The following is a 19,844-nucleotide window of genomic DNA, read 5'->3' as shown; positions in this document are numbered from 1 at the left end:
GGTTAAAGTTAGGGAATGGGTAGGGGTTAAGGTTAGGGTTAGCTAAGGTTTATGGTTAAAGTTAGGTTATGGGTAGGGGTTAAGGTTAGGGTTAGGTAAGGTTTATGGTTAAAGTTAGGGTATGGGTAGGGGTTAAGGTTAGGGTTAGGTAAGGTTTATGGTTAAAGTTAGGGAATGGGTAGGGGTTAAGGTTAGGGTTAGGTAAGGTTTATGGTTAAAGTTAGGGTATGGGTAGGGGTTAAGGTTAGGGTTAGGTAAGGTTTATGGTTAAAGTTAGGTTATGGGTAGGGGTTAAGGTTAGGGTTAGGTAAGGTTTATGGTTAAAGTTAGGTTATGGGTAGGGGTTAAGGTTAGGGTTAGGTAAGGTTTATGGTTAAAGTTAGGGTATGGGTAGGGGTTAAGGTTAGGGTTAGGTAAGGTTTATGGTTAAAGTTAGGGAATGGGTAGGGGTTAAGGTTAGGGTTAGGTAAGGTTTATGGTTAAAGTTAGGGAATGGGTAGGGGTTAAGGTTAGGGTTAGGTAAGGTTTATGGTTAAAGTTAGGGAATGGGTAGGGGTTAAGGTTAGGGTTAGGTAAGGTTTATGGTTAAAGTTAGGGTATGGGTAGGGGTTAAGGTTAGGGTTAGGTAAGGTTTATGGTTAAAGTTAGGGTATGGGTAGGGGTTAAGGTTAGGGTTAGGTAAGGTTTATGGTTAAAGTTAGGGTATGGGTAGGGGTTAAGGTTAGGGTTAGGTAAGGTTTATGGTTAAAGTTAGGGTATGGGTAGGGGTTAAGGTTAGGGTTAGGTAAGGTTTATGGTTAAAGTTAGGGTATGGGTAGGGGTTAAGGTTAGGGTTAGGTAAGGTTTATGGTTAAAGTTAGGGTATGGGTAGGGGTTAAGGTTAGGGTTAGGTAAGGTTTATGGTTAAAGTTAGGGTATGGGTAGGGGTTAAGGTGTGGTTTAGGGGTTTAGGGTAGGGACGTCCCAAGGACCCTGAATAGCGACAGCCTAGCTGAAGGGAAGCGTTGCATGCTGGGACCGCAGCCTGCTGAGAGAGGGGCATTCTGGGAGGTGGTCTCCTGCAGGCAGGGCCTCTGGGAGCTGCAGCATGGTTAATGGGCCTTTCATGGCCGGGCTACAAAGCCTTTTGTCCAGGTCTAATTCAGCCTGCCCAGCACAGAGAGAAGAGCACAGGAGAGCAGAGGAGAGGGGGAGGGGGCAGTATGGAGGGGTTGGTTGAGAGTTTGTTTGGGACCCTCTCCCTCTTTCTCTTTCTGTGCTCCTGGTGGTCACTGAGGAGTCCAGAGCAGAAACAGAAGTAGCAGTAACAACAACAAGACTAAAATACTAGCCAAGCACACAGAATTCTGGCCAACCACGCCACAGCATTGGAAAACACCCTCAAATAGTGTTTATGACTCTCAAAAACATGTACAACGGTGGTTTTGTGTGTGTGTGTGTGTGTGTGTGTGTGTGTGTGTGTGTGTGTGTGTGTGTGTGTGACAGTACATCCATGCGTGTTGGGGGTGTATCCTTACTTTATGAGTGAGCATGTCTAACTATGGGCACTGTTTAGTGTATTAGTTGAATGAACAGTGAGTGTGATCATTTCGCCTATAATATCATCAGTCCCATGCATACCAATAGCATTTGGATATTAACTAGCAGGGGGTGCATAAAGGATAGGCTGGACCAACCGCACACTGGCACTAACACACACACACACACACACACACACACACACACACACACACACACACACACACACACACACACACACACACACACACACCAAACACACACTTCACACACTTCACACACTTTCACCTGAACAAGAGCAACAGGTGTCACAAACCAGCACGGCTTTGTATGCCAATGACACCCCTGCTGTGTTGCAATAACCTCTCAGGTACATGGTGGGAGTTCCTCCATTCAGCCAGGGGATAAGGTTGCCAGATTCCCACCAACCCCCCACCCCCCCTCCACCACCACCACCAACTGGCCCGTATCAAACCCCTGTGATCTTAGTCAGAATATTCAGTTACTAATGAACTGGACAGGAATGGCTCCGTTTGGCCCCCTCATTTCAAAGTGTGCTGATTGAAGTGAAGTAGAGAATTCCAGAGGCGAGCTCGCGGGGGTTCTTTGCTGTGATCACTGTGGTATGAGACAGAGTGTGTGAGAGAGTAGTGAGATGCCTCTGACTGCGTCTGCCTCCTGCACACAACACGCCACAGCTGCGCAAGAGAGAGAGAGGCTTGCGGGCTTCAATGGACAGGGGTCGATAAAAACTCTTTGGGAACAACGCATACCAAATCAGGGGAACACACCCGTCTAGGGGAGGGGGGGCGTCTTTTTCTCCCCACACCACATTTCACTTTTGGGAACTTGTTTTTCTTTAGCTCATGTACTTATCTTATTAAACTCCTTTACGCACAGGTACATACATGAGTTGAAACAACACTTTATCATCGCGCACGGCGGTAAGATCTACGGTGCGGTGAAACTAGAGTGTTTTTGGGGGGAAACTAGACGGCTTTACCAAACGTTGGGATTTGGGAGCGAGTCCCTATTGTTCAAATCCCTCCCCCTTCTTGGGAAGAGGGAGGACCCGAAAAGGCGTTGCAAAAGAGAGAATTGTTTGCAAGCTCAGTCATCCAAAAACGGCCTTTCAATGTGAGAACTTGGGGAGCCGAAGAAAATGTCGGTGGCATCGCAGTAAATTACTAAAGCAGTTGCTTTAGAGGGAAAAGAAAAAGTGAAAAGTGTTTTTTCCCGAAAATTTACTGAAGTAAAAAGCGGAGAAGGAGATCAAGTGGTGTCGGGAGGAGTGAATTCCAAATAAAGCACGTTTTGGTAAGTTTTTATCTCTGCTAATGATCCATGTTTTGCACTACTACACGAAGTAATAACACATGCGTTACAAGTTAACAATATACTTGTATTCGTGGAATAACGGCTGCTATCGAGGTATCATATTTTACGCACGTATGTGTGGTAACATAATTGGTGTACGTTTAGTGTTTCCCATGTTCTTATGTGGATGCGGGTACCTTACTAACTTTGTGAGCAACAATTGTTTTGTTTCCACGTCTTTATTTAATTGAATTACCTTTCAGTCCAACTCAATAGAAACAAAGACTGCGCGTAATATTTGGGATATGGAACGAAACGGTCATGAAAAATACGAATTTTGAAATGTTATTTTAGAAAGGTTGTAAAAGACAGTTTTGGGACACATTGAGTGAATGTGGTAGCTTTCGGCTGCGCTATCATTTCTGCCTTCAGTATTCGGGATTTGCGTCCTTTTTTGCAAAAGTCGTTTCTCTAACTTTTCATCTTGGTGTGTGAATACGTTTTTTATTATGTTCGTGATATAAATATATATGATTTGTGATTCAAAGTTCTCATTTTAAGACCAATAGTGTGTCGATTTTTGCAGGCCTTAGCCTGTAGTCGTTCCCATAGAGAGTAACAGAAAACAGACACCGCAAGCACTGCCAAATTCCATCCCCATATTATTGGTTCCATGCCTACATCTTATTTATTAGTCTGATTCACCATAAAATGGCCTGAACAGATTTTGTTTCTCATGACGCAAAGCTTTAACATCACTAATTGCGTGCTTTTAATAACCCACTCCTCTCATCATTAAACCAAACTTCCACTGTGCAAGAATAACCTTATTACAATAAATTGACAGCTGGTCAACTCTTCTGAACCATCAATGTGGTGGAATGCCTAAATGTATTTTAGCTGCAAGCTGTCAAGGGCGTCTCATCCCACTGGGAACAGATGTCAGTTCAAAGTCTATTTTTGATTAACATTTGGTTGAGTTTTCAACAACTGTGAATTCAACGTGAAATCAAAATAAAATATCATCATGACATTGAATTTAGGTTAAAAGTTGGATGAAAAAAATTGGTGTAAACTACTTAAGTAAAAATATTTTAAAGTACTACTTCAGTAGTTTTTTGGGGTATCTGTACTTTACTATTTATATTTTGGACAACTTTTACTTTTACTTCGCTACATTCCTAAGGAAAATAATGTACTTTTTACTCCACACATTTTCCCTGACACCCAAAAGTACTCGTTACATTTTGACTGCTTAGCAGGACAGGAAAATGGTCCAGTTCGCACACTGATCAAGAGAACATCATCAAGTGAACACCTAGTGCCTCTGATCTGGCGGACTCACTAAACACAAATGCATATTTTATAAATGGTGCTGTCTGCTTTGCTTAATATAAGGAATTTGAAATTATTTATACTTTTACTTTTGATACTTAAGTATATTTAGAATCAAATACTTTTAGACTTTTACTCAAGTACTGTTTTACCGGGTGACGTTTACTTGAGTAACTTTCTATTAAGGTTTCTATACATTTACTCAAGAATGACAATTGGGTACTTCTTCCACCACTTGAAAAAAATAGGAACTTCCCTTACATTGATGATTTTTTTGCAAATCCAATACGTTTCTCCGTTGATTCAAAGTCATCACATTAGAATTATTTTGTTGAAATGACATGGAAACAACGTTGATTCAACCAGTTTTTGCCAAGTGGGATATCATCCCTTTACTGAGGAATGATTTAATGAGAAAATGCTTTTTCTAATCCAGTGGCGCTAATGAGCTCTTGGCGAGTCTTCGCATGGGTGTCATTCTCACACTGGGGGGGGGGGGGGGGGGGGGCTCGGGTTTCGTACCTCCAGGTGTCGTTTTGTTATTTGGATTACATTTAGCCTGACTCACTCGCATAGAAAAAACACCACAATTAAACTGACAAGACACCATGTCAGTTTGAGAGAAGAGATTCTTTCAGCTCAATCCATGATGTTAGTCAGATTAAAGGTCGAGAAGAATTATCTCTTCAATTAAACTGAATAAGTGAATTGGTTTACCAAGAGGCTATGTATGTTTGGCGTTGGTTGCTGTGCCTCTGTCTAAATATAAGGAACCTCTTGTTTGGTAGCTATGGTGCGGTAGAGTTTGTTGTTGATCATCGGCGGACGGGTGGATCAAAGCTATTCTCTAATTGATTCCAGTCTGCCTGGGTTTCTTTCCTTTCCCAGTCTTCTGACCTTATTTGGTGGCGCAGTTATGAGCAGCCATTAGCTATGCACTGATGAACGCACACATTTTACCATTCCATTTCCATGCCAGCCCAACATTAACCACTCGTTGGTAACAACAGGGTTAAAGACAAGGGTTGGTCCATATGCCTATTTTGGAAAGATAACATCAGGCCTTGAAGTACTGTGAGTTGTTAAAAACACATGGCAGGTCCTTATTTTTGTTGCCTTAATAGGTGTGTGTTTGACATTGTTTTGGTCCACTCTCAGTAGGTATGTCTTCATCTGTCCATTGGAAACTTGGCTAGGATAATCTATCCCTGCCTGGGTATGTCTTCTTGGATAGTTCTTGGATAGTTCTGGTTCTGGCTATAATAACTTTGGGTAGGATAGCTCTTTTACTGGCTATGTTCTGGCTATGAGTCCATGGTTAGTGGTTACACTGAGTAGGTTCTGGTTGCTGTGTCTTGTTCTGCTTCTGACGCCATGGATATAGATTGGATATAGTCCATGGATATAGATTGGATATAGTCCATGGATATAGATTGGATATAGTCCATGGATATAGATTGGATATAGTCCATGGATATAGCTTGGATATAGTCCATGGATATAGCTTGGATATAGTCCATGGATATAGATTGGATATAGTCCATGGATATAGATTGGATATAGTCCATGGATATAGATTGGATATAGTCCATGGATATAGATTGGATATAGTCCATGGATATAGATTGGATATAGTCCATGGATATAGCTTGGATATAGTCCATGGATATAGATTGGATATAGTCCATGGATATAGATTGGATATAGTCCATGGATATAGATTGGATATAGTCCATGGATATAGATTGGATATAGTCCATGGATATAGATTGGATATAGTCCATGGATATAGATTGGATATAGTCCATGGATAGTTTTTGTTCTGGCTATGACTCTGGGTGGATAGTTATTATTCTGCATGTGGGACTTTTGAAGTTCTGACTGTGGAAAGGTTTATTGTTTTCTTAGAGGGTGTAGCATTTCTGTTAATTGACAAGAGGAGACAACCTCCTGAGGGTAGGCTTTCATCTGTGCTACAGCGGGTACAATCATGCAGTCATAGCAGCCTGCAGGCAGCTATCTGCGGGCCTGTGTGTGTGTGTGTGTGTGTGTGTGTGTGTGTGTGTGTGTGTGTGTGTGTGTGTGTGTGTGTGTGTGTGTGTGTGTGTGTGTGTGTGTGTGTGTGTGTGTGTGTGTGTGTGTGTGGCCTGACTCTGTGTGTGTGTGTGTGTGCCTGACTCTGTGTGTGTGTGTGTGTGTGCCTGACTGTGTGTGTGTGTGTGTGTGTGCCTGACTGTGTGTGTGTGTGCCTGACTCTGTGTGTGTGTGTGTGCCTGACTCTGTGTGTGTGTGTGCGGCCTGACTCTGTGTGTGTGTGTGTGTGTGTGCGTGATGGTTCTCCAATCAGGATTATGTCTTTACACAGGAATGTGCAGCTTGTCACTCTCGTGTTGAACATTTCCCTCTCAGGATGACCTGCATGTTCCAGTGAAGTCAGATCACAGTGTATGATAGGATGTGTATTTCTCGTAGCGTGCACTGTGGAGTGTGTGTGTGAAAGAGAGATACTTTAGGCCAGGGATGGGCCACGTTGATGGGGGTAGGGGCCACAAAAAAATCTGAATTCATCATGAGGGGCAGCAGTGGCTTGTGGGTCTGCATACTCACATCCATACCCACAAATGCAGTCAGAGCCGGCCCTAGCTTTTTAGGGGCCCTAAGTGAAATTTTGTTGGGGGGTCCCCCCCAATTGTGAGCAAAACATTTTAGCGGCCCCCTTCTTGACAGCGGAGATAACCAAATTGAAGTTTTAGAGTTCATTTCATGCAATTCTACACGTTGCCATAGGGTGGAAAGACATTTTTGCAGTTTTTAATATGGTGAGACGGACAAACAAAATCAATGGGGGGGCCCCACGGTCGGATATTCAACCATGATTTCTACAAGTTTAGATATCTGTCCGCTAGACTCATTTACCAATCTACATTTCTTTGACTGTCAGTGACTGACATAACAAGATAAAAACGGCTGATGCACAACCACATTTAGACATTTCACCTCGTGTGTTCTACTATTCTATCTCTCAACAGTAAGACTCCTACTGAGTTCCCAAAAATATAGATCTAAAAAAAAAAGATTTGGTGGTAGGATTGATTAGTGGGTCAGCTAGTTGCACATCCCTGCTTTAGGCTGTAGTAGGGTGTGTGTATCTGTCATTACATGGAGTCTATCCATATTAGCTGGTTCTACTAGTGTTGTAGTATAATAGAGTGATTATACACACACACACATAGCCAACAATGAAGGCTTGCTGTGGCTTGGTTGAACATTCTCCCAGAGCTCATACCTATTCCTCTGTAGTTTTCCATACAGGGCGTTCTGGCTGTGTAGTTGACATATTGTGCTTTAGGGTTATAGGGCTTGTAGGGTCAGCTTGCTCTTGTCCTGAAGGTTTCAGGTGTCCAGACTGGAGCGGCAGGTGGCCAGGGTGCAGTACCCTCCCCTGGGGCTCCGAGCCGCCCTGCCTCCGCGGCCAGACCTTGCATACCTCACTAGCCTTCCACAGCCTCTCCCACACAGGACAAAAGGGGAGAGGTGATGGGGAGAGAGGAGAGAGAGAGGGAGGGGTGGGGGAGGGTTGGAGAAAAGGAGGTGGAGGAGAGAGGAATGGACGAGGAAGGGATGGAGAAAATAGTTGTGGAGGAGAGACGGGTGGAAGGGTGAAAGAGAAAGGGAGGGTGGCAGGTAGCCTAGTGGTTAGAGCGTTGGGCCAGTAACCAAAAGGTTGCTGGATCAAATCCCCGAGCTGACAAGGTAAAAATCTGTCGTTCTGCCCCTGAACAAGGCAGTTAACCCACTGTTCCCCGGTAGGCCGTCATTGTAAATAAGAATTAGTTCTTAACTGACTTGCCTAGTTAAATAAAGGTTAAAAAAATAAAAAGGGGAGGACAGATGTAAAGGAGAGCGGTAGCCATGGAGGAGTGAAAAGTCAGCATAGTTTGAGAGGTAGACGGTGTTTTGGCCTTTTAGAGGTGTTGTATGTCTCTTTCTGAGACCTGTCACAGTGATAATACAGTACCACACTGAGACACCCGTATGTTTGAATAAACACATGTGTGATCTCCAGCATCAGTCACCTCTAGTTGAGTTGACGCTGCTGTTTGTGAGAGACTGGCATAGTGTTGTCAGATCATTGATAAACTCCAGAGACTAGTGTGTACTAAGTAGATATTTGTTCACCCTCTCAAAGGCCATTCTCCATGAGCACCACCTAGGACGGCAGCACTCCGACTGAAACCTCTCAGTACAGTAGTACCCTCTCTCTGTTTCTGTCTTGTTTCTCTCCCCCCCCTTTCGCTCTTTCTCTCACTCACTCTCTCTCCTCTCTTTCTCCCCTTGCCCTTTCTCTCTCTCTCTCTCTTTCCCCCTTCGCTCTTTCTCTCACTCACTCTCTCTCCTCACTCTCTCTCTCTTTCCCCCTTCGCTCTTTCTCTCACTCACTCTCTCTCCTCTCTTTCTCCCCTTGCCCTTTCTCTCTCTCTCTCTCTTTCCCCCTTCGCTCTTTCTCTCACTCACTCTCTCTCCTCACTCTCTCTCTCTTTCCCCCTTCGCTCTTTCTCTCACTCACTCTCTCTCCTCACTCTCTCTCTCTTTCCCCCTTCGCTCTTTCTCTCACTCACTCTCTCTCCTCACTCTCTCTCTCTTTCTCACCTTGCTCTTTCTCTATCTCTCTCTCACTCTCTCTCTCTCACACACACACACACACACACACACACACACACACACACACACACACACACACACACACACACACACACACACACACACACTGTTGAACAGTTTGTGAGAACAGAACCCCTCGGAGCCATTAACTTATTTTGGTTCCCAATGATTTATTCTCCCTCCATTCTTGCACACCATCTTGTGCCAATGTGTTGTGAATGAGTTATAACTCTCTGGGACAGTTGTTGGAATGTTACTGTTGTTTATGACAGACAGTCTGCTCTAGGGACGGATCAACCAATGTCTTACTCTTCACTTACACTCAAAGTGGTTTTTCATTGGTTATTGTTTGCATATCTGGTTGTTTCTGTGGCTAGGAGTCACTTTTCTCTGTCCAGTAGTCGAAAAGGGAGTAACTGATTATAAAAAAACTAACTGTTATCAGTTACGTTACCAGCAAAAATGTAATCCGATTACAGATACTTTTGAAAAACTAGATGATTACTTCTTGGATTACATAAAAATTTAGAAAGGATGCTTGTGAAAAAATACATTATGACATTTTTCTGTTTTCTCAATGACATTTAATCAGCATTCAAAAAAGGCGCAAGTTTAAGTTTGTTCCACCTGAGCGAGTCTGACCACCAATCAGAGACCACTGTGATGACACACCAAATGATGACCACCAATCAGAGACCACTGTGATGACACACCAAATGATGACCACCAATCAGAGACCACTGTGATGACACACCAAATGATGACCACCAATCAGAGACCACTGTGATGACACACCAAATGATGACCACCAATCAGAGACCACTGTGATGACACACCAAATGATGACCACCAATCAGAGACCACTGTGATGACACACCAAATGATGACCACCAATCAGAGACCACTGTGATGACACACCAAATGATGACCACCAATCAGAGACCACTGTGATGACACACCAAATGATGACCACCAATCAGAGACCACTGTGATGACACACCAAATGATGACCACCAATCAGAGACCACTGTGATGACACACCAAATGATGACCACCAATCAGAGACCACTGTGATGACACACCAAATGATGACCACCAATCAGAGACCACTGTGATGACACACCAAATGATGACCACCAATCAGAGACCACTGTGATGACACACCAAATGATGACCACCAATCAGAGACCACTGTGTTGACACACCAAATGATGACCACCAATCAGAGACCACTATGATGACACACCAAATGTGTTTGATGGATCCTTTTTGTCTTCTAATGCCTCTTAGGGGGAAAGTAATCAGATTACATTCATGAGTTTAGATAATCCAAAAGTTACGTGACTAATTACAATTTTGGACAGGTAAATAGTAACTGTAACAGATTACATTTAGAAACTAACCTACCAAACCTGCAGTAGTATTTCAGGGTCCGGGGTTGTTGAGTTTGTTCTCTGATTCAAAAGACGTGCACTTTTTCAGTTAGTATCAGGAAGAAAGACGATGGTGATTTGATTTCAGTTAGTATCAGGAAGAAAGGCGATGGTGATTTGATTTCAGTTAGTATCAGGAAGAAAGACGATGGTGATTTGATTTCAGTTAGTATCAGGAAGAAAGGCGATGGTGATTTGATTTCAGTTAGTATCAGGAAGAAAGACGATGGTGATTTGATTTCAGTTAGTATCAGGAAGAAAGGCGATGGTGATTTGATTTCAGTTAGTATCAGGAAGAAAGACGATGGTGATTTGATTTCAGTTAGTATCAGGAAGAAAGACGATGGTGATTTGATTTCAGTTAGTATCAGGAAGAAAGGCGATGGTGATTTGATTTCAGTTAGTATCAGGAAGAAAGACGATGGTGATTTGATTTCAGTTAGTATCAGGAAGAAAGGCGATGGTGATTTGATTTCAGTTAGTATCAGGAAGAAAGACGATGGTGATTTGATTTCAGTTAGTATCAGGAAGAAAGACGATGGTGATTTGATTTCAGTTAGTATCAGGAAGAAAGGCGATGGTGATTTGATTTCAGTTAGTATCAGGAAGAAAGGCGATGGTGATTTGATTTCAGTTAGTATCAGGAAGAAAGGCGATGGTGATTTGATTTCAGTTAGTATCAGGAAGAAAGGCGATGGTGATTTGATTTCAGTTAGTATCAGGAAGAAAGGCGATGGTGATTTGATTTCAGTTAGTATCAGGAAGAAAGGCGATGGTGATTTGATTTCAGTTAGTATCAGGAAGAAAGGCGATGGTGATTTGATATGGGTCCTACTACCATCATAGGCAAAGGTGATCAAACTAATGTATTTCTCAGGACTGCATGTCATCATTATTCCCAGACATGTGGAAACCTGTCTCTTAACTGGATGGATGGAGTATGGCGTCTTTCCCTGGCCTGGGATAATACCACGAGTCTATTTCTGTTGCCTCACTCATAAATCAAAAGAACTGGTCTGAGAACAGCAGCACAGTAGTTTGTGATGCTATCTTGTCCTGGTGTGACAGCGAGCTGCACAGGTCTTGCTGTGCAGATTATCCTAGTTTCTGCCTGTGTTCGTTTGTCTATTGCTATTGGCACAGGTCTGTGTATTGTCAGTCTGCACATGTGCAGTCCTGTGTTTTGGCCTGCTTCTCTTTTAGTCCGGAATGACATCAATATCGTTTGAGTGACGGGACACATGGAACTCCTCTGGCCGTGCTATAACGTCTGTCAGAGAGTCTCACTCTCACACACTCTCACACACACACACACTCACACACACACACACTCTCTCACACACACACACACACACACACACACACACACACACACACACACACACACACACACACACACACACACACACACACACACACACACACACACACACACACACACACACACCTGAACTTTATTACTATGTAATAAGCATTCTATTAGTTCTCTATAGCATTTGACCCCTATCTCTTAGCTATCTCTCTCCTTTCTCTATGCCATAGCCCTATATTTTCTCTATGCCATTGCCCTATATTTTCTCTATGCCATTGCCCTATATTTTCTCTATGCCATTGCCCTATATTTTCTCTATGCCATAGCCCTATATTTTCTCTATGCCATAGCCCTATATTTTCTCTATGCCATAGCCCTATATTTTCTCTATGCCATTGCCCTATATTTTCTCTATGCCATAGCCCTATATTTTCTCTATGCCATAGCCCTATATTTTCTCTATGCCATTGCCCTATATTTTCTCTATGCCATAGCCCTATATTTTCTCTATGCCATTGCCCTATATTTTCTCTATGCCATTGCCCTATATTTTCTCTATGCCATAGCCCTATATTTTCTCTATGCCATTGCCCTATATTTTCTCTATGCCATAGCCCTATATTTTCTCTATGCCATTGCCCTATATTTTCTCTATGCCATAGCCCTATATTTTCTCTATGCCATTGCCCTATATTTTCTCTATGCCATAGCCCTATATTTTCTCTATGCCATAGCCCTATATTTTCTCTATGCCATAGCCCTATATTTTCTCTATGCCATAGCCCTATATTTTCTCTATGCCATAGCCCTATATTTTCTCTATGCCATTGCCCTATATTTTCTCTATGCCATAGCCCTATATTTTCTCTATGCCATAGCCCTATATTTTCTCTATGCCATTGCCCTATATTTTCTCTATGCCATAGCCCTATATTTTCTCTATGCCATTGCCCTATATTTTCTCTATGCCATAGCCCTATATTTTCTCTATGCCATTGCCCTATATTTTCTCTATGCCATTGCCCTATATTTTCTCTATGCCATTGCCCTATATTTTCTCTATGCCATTGCCCTATATTTTCTCTATGCCATTGCCCTATATTTTCTCTATGCCATTGCCCTATATTTTCTCTATGCCATTGCCCTATATTTTCTCTATGCCATAGCCCTATATTTTCTCTATGCCATAGCCCTATATTTTCTCTATGCCATAGCCCTATATTTTCTCTATGCCATAGCCCTATATTTTCTCTATGCCATTGCCCTATATTTTCTCTATGCCATTGCCCTATATTTTCTCTATGCCATAGCCCTATATTTTCTCTATGCCATTGCCCTATATTTTCTCTATGCCATAGCCCTATATTTTCTCTATGCCATTGCCCTATATTTTCTCTATGCCATTGCCCTCCCTCATTTTCTCTTATTTTTTCCCAAGGCTGTTTCTTATATCTCTGTTCTATCACCTCTGTGCTAGATGCCCCCTTGTTGTCCCCCATGATGAAACCAGGGAAGGGACTGTGGATCTGTCTCCGTCCGTTATTATGTTCGTTCGTTCATTGGTCAAACGCGATATCTCAGACAGCACTTGCCCGTTTTTGACGAACCTTGGTTGAATGATGCAGCTAAATTTGGTATGCATGTTGCAAACACCGTCAAGACTTAACATATGTAAGAACATTCATATCGACCTCACGGTGGCGCTATAACTTGATCTGTTTGACTCAGTGATGAAATTTGGCACACATGCTCAGGGATATGAGTCTAGCTAACCTAGACTATATCTCAAACACCACTGGCCCGATTTTGATGAGACTTGGGTGAATGATGGGTCTTGCCATAGAGATGCGTCATTTACAAAATTACACTGATCGGCCCAAGAGGGGCACTGGATCGTTTGAGGGGGACGCAATGTTTAATTTTGCCTTGTTCTATATGTATCTTTCTCTCTCTCAATTTCTCTCTTTCTCTGTCCTCTCTCCCTGCCTCCTTAGAGAGAGCAGTATAGGAGGAGGCAGGATGGGCTGGGCTGGCTGGGCTGGGCTCTCCTGGTTCCTACTGAATAATAGGGAGACATTTCTCTTGATTTATAATTGGTTCTATTCACTCTGATGTATGAGCTGCCAAACGAGCTAGGGGCCCCTTCCATTCCCCTCCTTCCTCTCTCTGTCCCCTCCCCCTGCCCTCCCTCCCTCCACTGCAGCCTTGGAAGAACTCACAGGGAGTAGGTTGTATGTATGTGCACATGTGTTTTATCACTCTTTTGTTGCTGCCAATTCCCCTGCACAGCAGGGAATGCAAACCTGTAGTGTATTTCAGTTTTATAACATTTTCTAAAGTTTGTCATTTCCACTTTGAACTTTCAGACTTGACTTGCCCTAATGAAAATATATCAACCCCTACAAAAATGTTTATTAATTATAATCCACGTAATAATTCAAATTTCCTGTGGATGCAGGATAATTTTTTTCCCTGTTGTATCAAACTGGCTCAAATTAAGATCCTACATCTGTAAGAATGACAACCTTTCGGAAGTGCCAAGATGGCGGACTGAACGTAGCTAAAGTTGAAGTCGGAAGTTTACATACACTTAGGTTGGAGTCATTAAAACTCATTTTTCAACCACTCCACACATATCTTGTTAACAAACTATAGTTTTGGCAAGTCGGTTAGGACATCTACTTTGTGCATGACACAAGTCATTTTTCCAACAATTGTTTACAGACAGATTATTTCACTTATAATTCACTGTATCACAATTCCAGTGGGTCAGAAGTTTACATACACTAAGTTGACTGTGCCTTTAAACAGCTTGGAAAATTCCAGAAAATGATGTCATGGCTTTAGAAGCTTCTGACAGACTAATTTACATAATTTGAGTCAATTGGAGGTGTACCTGTGGATGTATTTTAAGGCCTACCTTCAAACTCAGTGCCTCTTTGCTTGACATCATGGGAAAATCAAAAGAAATAAGCCAAGACCTCAACAACATTTTTGTAGACCTCCACAAGTCTGGTTCATCATTGGGAGCAATTTCCAAATGCCTGAACGTACCACGTTCATCTGTACAAGCAATAGTACGCAAGTATAAACACCATGGGACCACGTAGCCGTCATACCGCTCAGGAAGGAGACGCGTTCTGTTTCCTAGAGATGAACGTACTTTGCTGCGAAAAGTGCAAATCAATCCCAGAACAACAGCAAAGGACCTTGTGAAGATGCTGGAGGAAACAGGTACAAAAGTATCTATATCCACAGTAAAACGAGTCCTATATCACCAGAACCTGAAAGGCCACTCAGCAAGGAAGAAGCCACTGCTCTAAAACCACCATTAAAAAAGCCAGACTACAGTTTGCAACTGCACATGGGGATAAATATCATACTTTTTGGAGAAATGTCCTCTGGTCTGATGAAACAAAAATAGAACTGTTTGGCCATAATGACCATCGTTATGTTTTGAGGGAAAAGGGGGAGGCTTGCAAGCCGAAGAACACCATCTCAACCGTGAAGCACGGGGGTGGCAGCATCATGTTGTGGGGGTGCTTTGCTGCAGGACTGGTGCCCTTCACGAAATAGATGGCATCATGAAGAGGGAAAATGATGTGGATATATTGAAGCAACATCTCAAGACATCAGTCAGGAAGTTAAAGCTTGGTCGCAAGTGAGTCTTCCAAATGGACAATGACCCCAAGCATACTTCCAAAGTTGTGGCAAAATGGCTTAAGGACTACAAAGTCAAGGTATTGGAGTGGCCATCACTAAGCTCTGACCTCAATCCTATAGAACATTTGTGGGAAGAACTTAAAAAGCATGTGCGAGCAAGGAGGCCTACAAACCTGACTCAGTTACACCAGCTCTGTCAGGATGAATGGGCCAAAATTCACCCAACCTATTGTGGGAAGCTTGTGGAAGGCTACCTGAAACGTTTAACCAAAGTTAAAATAAAGTGTTGATCCTAACTGACCTAAGACAGGGAATTTGTACTAGGATTACATGTCATGAATTGTGAAAAACGGAGTTTAAATGTATTTGGCTAAGGTGTATGTAAACTTCTGACTTCAACTGTATGTAGACCACCTCAAGATAAAAACATAATATTGAATATCGGTAAGTTAGACTAAATATTAGCACTACACGATCCGGTGGGTGATCGCCTTCAATCTGGATAACAACACAAAACAAATCTTCAGATGAGAGACATTTATCGACAAATATTCTGAAACCAAGCAACACCCAAACATGATGGAGAGTAAGACGGGGAAACCTATTTCAAAACAAAAACGTGACTTTTATACAGACACAGATGATTTCATATTTTCACCAGTGGGAAGGGTAAAGGTCGAAACCGATCTGTTAAAAAAATCAATAAATGACAAACTGGGTATCCTTGAACTAGTCAGTAAGGATATAAAGAGTTGAAGGCCTTGAGATGAGTGATGAAAAAGCTGCGACACTGGAGAAAGACACAAACAGGCTAAAAGGGACAGTCGATAAGATGAAATCTGAAGTTAATGAATTTAAAAAGGAGAATACCGTTCTGAGAGAAGCCTTACTTGACATACAGACTAGATCCATGAGAGAGAATCTGGTACTTACAGGTATCCAAGAGAAAGAAGTTCCTGAATCTGTAGTTAGAGTTCCTCCTTACAGCGCTTCAGATCCCACGCCAAGCTATCGACAAAATCCAACTTGAACGTGTACACCGCTTCGGACAGAGAGGGCAGAGGTATGAACGCCCAATCGTTGCCAAATTTGCTTTCTTTAAAGATAAAATAATGGTTAAAAGACTTGCTGGCAAGAAAATTGTCATGAATGTCCAGTTCCCAAAGGAAATTGCAGAATGTTCTGTATCCAATTTTCAAGGAAAATAGATAGAAAGGTAAACGAGTAGCTCTCGTCGTCGATAAACTATATATTGATAACCAGTTGTTCAGAGACACGAAGACTACTCCATGGCTATTTAAAAAATGACTAAGTTCTCATAGAGGAGGCAAGTTATGAAACACACAATTCTAGTCCGGTTATGAATTGTAATAATACAACAAAAATCTATCTTCAAATATAACTAACTGGAACACAAAAGCACTAATTCAACATGGTGAAAATAAAAACTCAGTAAACAGAAGGCACAGTATGTGTGGATGGTGTGGTATGGGTTGAGTGAGAAAGGAAATGGTTGCATATCCCAGAAGTATTGCTGTGAGCAGGGGTTGTGAGAGAGCTTTCAATGTTGTTCAGATGAGGGATATACATATTTATTTATTTATTGTCCTATCATGGTGGAACTACATTTTTTAAATGAATTCTACATCTAATTCTACATGTATTTATTTATGATCCTATGTTGATGGAACGGTTCACAACCCTATACCCTAGACACACACCTGAACGACCCAGATACTAAGGAAAAGTCCCTAGCTGTTATATGGACCTGCTGTAAGCGGTCTGCATGCAGCCAAAATGCGGTCAGAGACCTAGAGCAGCACTGCCCCCTCAAGATTCTGATCCTACTTGGCAGGGTTGGTCCTGCAAAGCCAAGGTCCCCAAAGGGAGAGCATAATATACAAGGAAATTCTCAAAGTTGCTAATGAGAACCTTGAAGACCTTCTACCTAGCCGGTGGGGATTCCGGTGGGGTGCCCCCACCCAGGCAGTGGCAGTGCTGGCAACACTAGCTGCAGTAACCCATGGGGACGGGGTCACACTCGGACATTCAGAGAGGGGCTATATTATTGTGACCCTGGTGGCACAAAATCAAAGGTCTGACTGCATGGAGATACTTGGGTATATGGTCAATATGGGGGACCATGTGTGGGTGTTTCAGTGGGTATATCTGACCTCCATCATCTAGGACGTGACAATGGTTAATAAAATCTCCCCATTTTTGCCCATTTTATTTGCACAGTTTTGCAGGCCTTCTCATACAGCTGCAACTGTATATGCATTTGTAAATCAAGACCTTTCTTGAGTTGGGCTCTGGGATGGTGCAACTGTTGAGAATGTGAGTCTATGGTTGTTGTGGGGGAAAGGGGTTGAGAGTGTATGAGTGTGTATGGGTGTGTGTGTGTGTGTGTGTGTGTGTGTGTGTGTGTGTGTGTGTGTGTGTGTGTGTGTGTGTGTGTGTGTGTGTGTGTGTGTGTGTGTGTGTGTGTGTGTGTGTGTGTGTGTGTGTGTGTGTGTGTGTATCCCACAACTGTTGCAAAGGAGTAAAAGATGTTAGGGACAATATAGGATGATTCACAATAATTGTTTGCTAATATAATAATTGCTTGCAATAATGTAATTTTGGTAATGGCGAGACTGGTGAGAGGTAAAATCCTTTGCATAAATTGCCTACATTACTACAAATATTAATAGCTAATTATGGAAAATAAGAAACAGGATTTTTAATATATGCTATATATAATACAAATTGAGGTGAGGGTGATGTAAATGCATTTGGCGGTTGATCTACTTCTGATCTGTAAATGGCACTGTGTGCTCTTTTCCAAGGATGGATCCCAGTCGGGGGTGATCTGCCGGGCATTGGGATGACAACCCAACTCAGGATGAGGAGGGCTTTTAGCGGGTGGAATAGTGGGGACCAATTGGAGGTTTACTTAGTAGCAATGCAAATATCATGGTACAGCTGTATAGACACTCAATCATCATGTTACTTTATAATGGTACGTTTACAAACATAGATTTTGATAAATAGAATTGAAAGTTGTGTCTCATTATGGTAAGTGGTGAAATAAGTATAGCCAGTTACAATTGTAATGGCCTAGCAGATAATAAGAAAAGACGATCAGTATTTACCTGGCTTAAAGAGAAGGAATATCATATCTATTGTTTACAGGAAACTCATTCAACAATTCTAGATAAAGTTTTGTGGAAAAAGGACTGTGGGGGGCGAAATATATTTTTCCCATGGGCAAAGAAATTCAAAAGGGGTGACGATATTAATTAATGATCCAAGGTAGATGGATTATTTGAAATATGTTATTGGACAATAAACAGATATGGCTTATTAACCTATACGGTCCAAATAATGATGATCCAAGCTTCTTTGAAAATAAATATAAGAATTTATCAACTCTACAAGCAACACTAGACTCTATTGTTATGGTGGGAGATTTTAATACGGTCTTAAATACCTCTATGGACTGGAAAGGAAATCACACTACAAACTATCACCCTCGGGCACTTAAGGAAATCATGAATGTCATGGATATATTGGAATTAGTGGATATATGGAGACTTAAATACCCTGACCTAGTGAGATATACATGGCGAAGGATTAAACAAGCTGGTCGTCTTGACTACTTTCTTATGCCATTCTCTCTGGCACCAAAAGTTAAAAACGTGTTGATAGGGGACAGAATGCGGTCGGATCATCACATAATTTACATATATATTACTCTTACAGAATTTCCACGTGGGCGAGGATATTGGAAATTTAATCAAAGCCTACTAGATGATAAATTGTTTATCTAGGACAAAATAATTTCTAACTGACTTTTTCAGACATAACATAGGTACAGCAGATCTCCTTATTGTATGGGACACTTTTAAATGTGCCTTTAGAGGCCGTGCAATTCAGTACTCATCTATAAAACAAAAGCAATTTAGATCAAAAGAGTGCATATTAACAAAGGAAATTAAAGGACTAACAGCACAGTTATATAGCAATAAAACTGTACCATAGAGGCACAGAATAAGTTAGAGGAAAAACAAAAAGAAATGGAGGAACTTATTCAAGAAAGATCCAGTGTAATATATTATAAAAATAAAGCGAACTGGATGGAATATTGGTAAAAATGCACCAAATTCTTTGTCAATCTTCAACATAGAAATGCTACCAAAAGAAATTATTGAAACTTGTTACAAATGATGGAGTCACGCATGATTCACCGAATGATATTTTGAAAGTGGAAGTAAAGTACTTTAAGAATATGTTTTGATTTCAGTCTCCTCCATCTCCACTAACTGAAACTAATTGTATGGATTTTTCCCCTAATAATAATGTAAAATTAACATCTGTACAGAAAGACTCATGTGAAGGCCAAATTACAGAGGAGGAATTTCTTGATGCAATTAAAGCCTTTAAGGCTGGGAAAACTCCAGGGCTGGATGGCATACCAGTGGAAGTATACAAAACATATTTTTGATATACTCAGAGGACCATTATTAGCATGTTTTAACCACTCCTATATAAATGGTATATTCTGATTTGATTATTACTGAAACAGGATCCAAGTGGTGTATATAAAGATCCAGTCCATGAAA

The 19,844-nt window shown here is 41.7% G+C and overlaps 1 protein-coding gene across 1 annotated transcript in view; it reads left to right on the top strand.

The window, feature by feature from the left end:
• Positions 1-2,293: 2,293 nt before the first annotated feature.
• boc (BOC cell adhesion associated, oncogene regulated) overlaps positions 2,294-19,844 on the top strand; it is a 110,652-nt gene continuing 93,101 nt past the window's right edge. The window contains exon 1 of the mRNA XM_045702660.2: positions 2,294-2,835. The gene's annotated coding sequence lies outside the window, so the exon portion shown is untranslated. The remainder of the gene's footprint in view (positions 2,836-19,844) is intronic.

The sequence above is a fragment of the Salmo salar genome, chromosome 19, assembly GCF_965601325.2.
Source record: "Salmo salar chromosome 19, fSalSal1, whole genome shotgun sequence".
Classification (NCBI taxonomy): Eukaryota; Metazoa; Chordata; class Actinopteri; order Salmoniformes; family Salmonidae; genus Salmo; species Salmo salar.
The sequence above is the reverse complement of the archived record's forward strand: the minus strand, read 5'-3'. Positions and strand labels throughout refer to the sequence as shown.